Here is a 6,868-nt window from a genome sequence, read left to right as displayed (position 1 = left end):
AAAGCCAAAGAAACAAAAATAAATCAGTGGAGGAAATACTTGTGAATGTGACCTTTTTTGGAAGTATCTCTCTACCTCTGGGCACAGTAAAGGTTAACTCAGCATGTCTGGGTTGTTGATGGCATACACATTCTAAAGGCAGGTTTGGCCCTTTTCTGGCTCCTGGGAGTTGCCCTCGAAACCCTTGGAATATTTTATCTGATAAGAATGTCTTTGTTTACCTGGAGGCCATAGGCCATGCCAGATAGTCTATGCTAACAGTATGTCACATGTCATCAGCTTGACTCTGGAGCAGGTGGAGTCCTGCCTATGTGACTGACCCCCAGTAAGAACCCTGGACACTAAAACTCAGGTGAGCTTCCCTGGTTGGCAGTACTCTGTGTGTGCTGTTGTACATTGTTGCCGCGAGAATTAAGCAGTGTCTACATGACTACTGTGAGAGGACACCAGTTTGTACCTAGTATCTCCTGGACTTTGCCCAATGCACATTTTTCTTTTGCTAATTTTAATCTGTATCCTCTCATTCTAATACACTGTAACTATGACTATAACAACTTTACTGAGTTTTGTGAATCTTTTTAACAAATCAGGAGCTCTCATGGAGTAGTGGTTAAAGCATTCAGCTGCTAACCAAAAGGTTAGTGGTTTGAACCCACCAGCTGCTCTGTGGGAGAAAGATGAAACAGTCTGCTTCCATAAAGATTTACAGCCTTGGAAATCCTATGGGGGCAGTTCTACTCTGTCCTGTAGGGCCACTTTAAGTCAGAATTGACTTGATGGCAGTGGGTTTGATTTTTGGTGTAACAAATCACTGAACCTGAGGGTGGTCTTGGGGACTCTTGAATTTCCTTTCTTTCTTCTCTCCCTCCCTCCTCTTCCCCTTCTTCCCTCTCTTCTTCCTATTTATCTATCATCTATCTATCTAACTACCTATCTATCGATTTGCTTTTACATGAAGAGACTGTCCAGGGAAAGAGGTACAAGACGCTGGAAGCAGTGATTGCTTTTAAGGAAAGTAACTGGGTAACAGGAATGGGATATTTCTTTTAGAGTTTGAAATTCTTGTCATTATCTGGATGGCCTGATCCAAAGATTCTCCCCAAGGAGAGCAGCTCCAGCTCACTCCAGAGCACCTCCCAGAGCCCTGACCCCATTGGGCTTAGCTCTAGGGCAGCTCTGAGTCATGAGCTCTGATGTCTGGGAGGCATGAATGATAAAAGTGCTGTTGTATAAAGGTGGCAGAGCTGCATGACAATGATATGGATTGAATTGTGTCCCCTTAAAAGAGATGTTGAAGTCTTAACTCCCAGTACCTGAGACTATGACCTTGTTTGAAAATAGAGTCTTTGATGATGTAATCAGTTAGTTAACATGAGGCCATATTTGAAGTAGGGTGTGTTATAATCCAATTTGAATGGTGTCTTATAGAAGAGAAGAGACACAGAGGGGAGACAACCATTGAGTTGTGCTGTAGCTGCAAGCCAAGGAATGTCTGGGGCTACTAGATGCCCAGAGGGACAAGAAACGATCTTTCCCTAGACCATGGCTCTATGGACACCCTGAATTTGGACTTCTAGCCTTCAGAACTGTGAGAGAATAAATTGTTCTTTGAAACCACCCACCCCAAAATACCACCTCATGTGGTATTTTGTTACAGAAGCACTAGAAAACTTACACAGACAGTGACTCATCTCTTTGGTTGTGTTAGGTGGCATGCTAATAAGTGCCCAGAATCATCAGGGGGAGTATTCAGACTTCAAGTAAACCCCGTAAGGACTCTCTGGGCTTACTCAGAGACTTTTCCTAAGGGACCTGTATTTGGTCTTTCTCCAGGCAGCCTGAGTTATGTTTAAGTAAGGGCTGCACTCTCCCTCCATCCCCCTCAAAGGTAAGCAGTGCATAAGAGGCTTCCCCAGATCCCTACTAAATCAGTGAGAGTGGACACCCCTGGTGACTGTCCATGGAGGCTTTCCACTGAGACTTCATCTGATTTTCGCTAAATGCATTTCATTCACAAGATAGTGAGTTTGGGCTCTTTTAGTGAACACCATGTACTAGGATCCTTCTTCCTCATCATTTGACTGGATGTGCCAAAGGAGGGAACAGAAAAAGCCCTGGAGGCAGACAGCAGACTGGTAATGTCCACAATTAGGTGAAAAGCTTCAGATGGTCTGTGAAAAAAGATGGTCTTGGGCTTATTGTTTAATAGGGCAAATATGAGAAATGACATTTTGAACCAGTTAACCTTTCATGGCTGTGGAGTTGAGGAAGGATTGAGCGGTCTTTATGATCTTTTGGATTTGGTTTAAGGATTGGGACCCTCTTCAAGGTTAGAGGGCTGTGGTCAACACTATTAGTGCTCACCACTTTCAGGTTCCCTACCCCATCCTGATGCATGGGAAGACTACATATCCCAGTCCCTTGCAGATTGAGCAAGGTCTTGTGACTTCTAGCCAATGAAATGTGGGAATCCCAGGCTGAGGCATTTTAAAAGCTGGTGTGTCACTTTCTTGTTCACTCTCTCCCCCTCCTATGTCATCCTTGGAAACTATACATTGGGACAGCAGCAGTGTCACTAGATAAAAGGAACTGGGTCCCTGAAGGACTTGTTGTTGTTGTTGTTTGCCGTCGAGTTGGCCCCGACTCATAGCGACCCCTCCTTGGGTTTCCGAGGCAGTATCACTACGGAAGTAGGATTGCCCAACCTTCCTTCCGAGGAGTGGCTGGTGGGTTTGAACCGCCAGCCTTCTGGTTAGCGGTCAAGTGCTTTAGCCACTATGCTACCAGAGCTAGATGGATGAAAAAACCACTGATCTACATTAGGCTTTGTGTGAATGAGCTATAAACATTTGTATGATTAGACCAGGTCTAACTGGTCAATGTGACACAATACCTGACTAATACAAGAGGAGAATATGGGAGCTTAGAGAATGGAGGCTTGGTTGGGACAAGCACCTAAGGAACAAGCCTCCCAAAGCTTTTGAGTGATAAGCTCAAATAAAATGTGAGTCTCAGGGTGGGAGTTAAGGGTGGGAGGAGAGGTACTTGCAAACTCTCCTAGAGGGCAGTCTGTTAATTTCCCACCCTAATCATTCTAACTTTTTCTGAGAAGTGCAACTGAAGGTTCTACTTTCCTGAAATGCTTCTTGTTTGGTTATCTGGATGGCCTGATTCAAAGATTCTCCCCAAGGAGAGCAGCTCCTTGATGTCTTTTATGAGCATCCATCTGCCTCAGACTTTAGATCTTGACAGGGTCACTTCCAAAATTTAATTCAGTAAAAGTTTATTGAATGTTCACTGTGTACCAGGTCCTGTGTGCCAGGTGGCAAAGGTACAGAGATAGTTGCTGCCTGAGGAGATGAAATGGGGCAGTAAGATTAGTGGTGTGATACAGTATTCACAGGGCAGTGGTGGTTCCAGTGGTTGAATTCTCACCTTCTGTGATCGAGAGCTAGGTTCTGTTGGTGGCCAAAGCACCTCAAGCACAACCCCCACCCACCTGTCACAGAAGGTTTGTGTGTTACTGTGATGTTGAATGGGAGCTCTGGTAGCCTAGTGCCTAAGGCACTTGTCTGCTAACCAGAAGACTGGCAGTTGAAACCCACCAGCCACTCCTTGGAAGGAAGGTTGGACGATTTGCTTCCATAGTGATACTGCCTCAGAAACCCAAGGAGGGGTTGCTATGAGTTGGGTCTGACTCGATCGCACATAACAACAACAACAACAACATGATGTTGAACAGGTTTCAGGGGAGCTTCTAAGACAGATTAACATGAAAGGCCTGTGCAAAAAGGGCAAGGAGGCCACATGTTCTGACCTCCTCTAATCCCACAATAGGAAGAAAGAATCACCATCAATAGCCCAAGGCCTATTCCTGCCAGGCCAGACATGCTGCCTTCCTCCAGCCCTTTCTCCAACCGTTCCTCCCAAAGCACCCACCACCTCTCTCCTGGGTTCAATAATTCACTGCAGTGGCCACACAGAACTCACAGATTACAGGGTTTATTAGGGGAGCACCAGGCTACAATTCAAGTTCAGGAAAAATGCTGTCTCTCTCCCAGCCCACCGTCTCTCATCCAAGTCTCTCACAGTCTCTCCCCAAGCAGTGCATGTCCCTTGGTGTCTTACTCAGCAATGCATGTCTCTTGCATCTCTTTCCCAGCAGCACATGTCTCTTTCAGTAGCGCGTGTCTCTTTCAGCAGCACGTCTTCCTCAACCAGCAGTCAGAGAGAGTTCTGCCTCTAGAAGGCCTCCTTTTGAGCTTGGCAAGTGGCTACACCAACCAATCATAACAACAGAATTCTAAGCACCTGAGAGTGAGCCTCCCATAACATTGCATTGTGCCACGCCCAATAGAAATAACCCAGGTGGATAACATTTACAATCAGGAGCTCCTCAGTTGCTCATTCCACCACTGAGTTTACAATGACTTATGGGTAGAAAAGCCATACTAAGTAATTTACTACAGTCTACTGTACTTCTGAAAATCAGCTACTGAAAGTCATATGGATCACACTGGCCAATCCACAGCTGATCATGGGCAGCATTACCTTTCATTGTGCATGGGATTGTGCCACGCACATCAGATCAGTCAGGGCTGATTGGATGGTAGCCAATCCACAACAAGGGTATGCACAAGATGTTTTGGGGCAAAAAGAAGATGGGAACTCACTATGGCTGGGAGTGAGTGATGGGAGGGTTCACAGAAGAGCCAGTTCTTTTTTTTTTCTTTTTCTTTTTCTTTTTTATTGTAATTTGGGTGAAAATTTACAGAGTAAATTCACTTTCCATACAGCTGTTCACATACACTTTCTCTCATGATATTGACCACAATTCACCACAATGCAACAGCTCCCCTCTCACTTCCTCCCAACAGTTACCTCTTCCCTGTGTCCATCTCTCCATGCATCCTGCCCCCTGAGCTGTCTCCCTGTACATAAACAGCCCTTCTTTCTCCCATGATTGTTCTCTCCAAGGAGTGTATCAACCTAGTGTAAATGTCCACCTCCTATGCCTGTCTTTTGTTTGGCTGGAAGCCACAGATGTGGGTTCAATTCCAGACCTGAAGGGCAGCTAGGGGCCATAGTCTCAGTGGTTCCACTGGGCTCTATCAGACCAGCAAACCTAGTCCCCCTCCTTTTTTTTCCAAATGATTTTGAGTTTTGTTCCACATTATTTTCCCTCTCTATCCAGGATCTCCTACATAGATCCCCCTCTGAGCGATTGACAGTGGTAGCTGGGCACCATCTAGTTCTGGTCTCATAGTTGTGTAGGCTACAGATTTCATGGTGTACCAGTCACTAGGATTAATTCTTTCCATGAATCTTTGGTTTTCTTCATTCTTCTTTGCTCTGGATGAGGAGAGACCCATCGTCGCATCTAGATGGCTGCTTGCAAGCTTTTGAGATCCCAGTTGCTACTCGCCAAAGTAGCAGGTGGAACACTGTTTTTGTAGTATGTTATGCCAATTGTGCTTGATGTACCCTGTGAGTATGGTCCCAAGCCCACAGGTTCAACTACTCAGTCCCTCTGGGTAGCTGGCTGTGACCAGGAAGTGACTACAACCTTGTCCCTTGTCAGCTCTACTATACACCTGGGAATTCAGATCATACAAATACACTTATAGGACGATTGTCAAGAGGCAGTTCTTCTGTCGAATTTTCAAAGGATAACATGTATTTTCCATGTAGACAAGGGCAGGAAGAACATTACTGGAAGAGGGAATAGCACCTGTGATGTTACAGCACTATGATTTCTCTGGTGCTGCTGGGGCTGCATCAACAAGAAGGGATGGATTGTAACTAAGTTTGGGCTTCTCTACGAAAATCTGCTTTGGAAGATTGTTTTACTACTTAATGCTTATTGTATATGTGTTTTAATGGAGAATAAACATTTTTCATGTAACTTAAAATTTTTTTTAGAGAATTAAATTTTTATTATAGAAAAGTAAAAGTTTCTAGAAAAAAGGAAAGCAAAAACCTTTTAAATGGTTCGTATTCATTGACTCAGTAGTCTTGGTCTTAGGAATTTGAAAATAGAATTTGAAAATAGAAAATAAACATTTCTGTTCACAGTTGGTGATATTTGTGATAGTTTTTTTTTTTTAAAAAAGAAATCTAGATGTTTCACAATAGAAAGATGTTTAGCTAAATTATGTCATGTTACATAAAATGTGATGCTAAGGAAGTGTTCAGACATGTGAGGAAATGCCTACACTGTCAAACAAAAGTGCAGGATACTACATTTTATATACAATAAAATCACTGTATAAAAATGTTTAGAATATGCAGAACAGAAATATACTTGCATCTTATTCATGAGTTATAACTTGTGACTGGTGAAGTTATGGGTTATTTAAAATTTCTTTTTTATACTTTTCTATTTCCTAAAGTACTCAGTCTTCACCAGTTTGCAGACTTGCATGCGTGTTAGAATGGGTGGCTCATTCTTCTCTCAAACCAAAATCCAAAATCCAAAATCACTGCCATCGAGTTGATTCTGATTCATAGTGACCCTATAGGACAGAGTGGAACTGCCCCATATGGTTTCCAAGACTGTACATCTTTACAGAAGCAGACTGCCTCATCTTTCTTCCATAGGGTGGCTAGTAGGTTTGAACCACTGACCTTTTGGTTAGCAGCAAAATGCTTTAACCATTACAACACCAGAGCTCCTTCATTCTTCTCTAAATACCAAGAAAATCTTTAATTCCCTCCCCCCAAAATCAATGGAAAGTCTTGGAGGAAGGTCTGTTAACAACAGCTAACCTGTGCTTGCCCTGAATGCTGTTAGGAAAACAGTAAAAAGTATTTGTGAACCAGTCAGGCTTTGAAACTTGGTTTGGAGACTTGCAAGAAAATGTATGAT

At 43.5% G+C, this 6,868-nt stretch overlaps 1 pseudogene; it reads right to left on the bottom strand.

The window, feature by feature from the left end:
• Positions 1-239, bottom strand: part of LOC103203823 — a 102,228-nt pseudogene extending 101,989 nt beyond the window's left edge.
• Between the last annotated feature and the right edge of the window lie 6,629 nt (positions 240-6,868).

This window comes from Orycteropus afer, unplaced genomic scaffold (genome assembly GCF_000298275.1).
Source record: "Orycteropus afer afer isolate SDZICR_OR568_19922 unplaced genomic scaffold, OryAfe1.0 scaffold00231, whole genome shotgun sequence".
In the NCBI taxonomy this organism is placed as follows: Eukaryota; Metazoa; Chordata; class Mammalia; order Tubulidentata; family Orycteropodidae; genus Orycteropus; species Orycteropus afer.
This window is presented reverse-complemented; position numbering and strand designations above follow the sequence as displayed.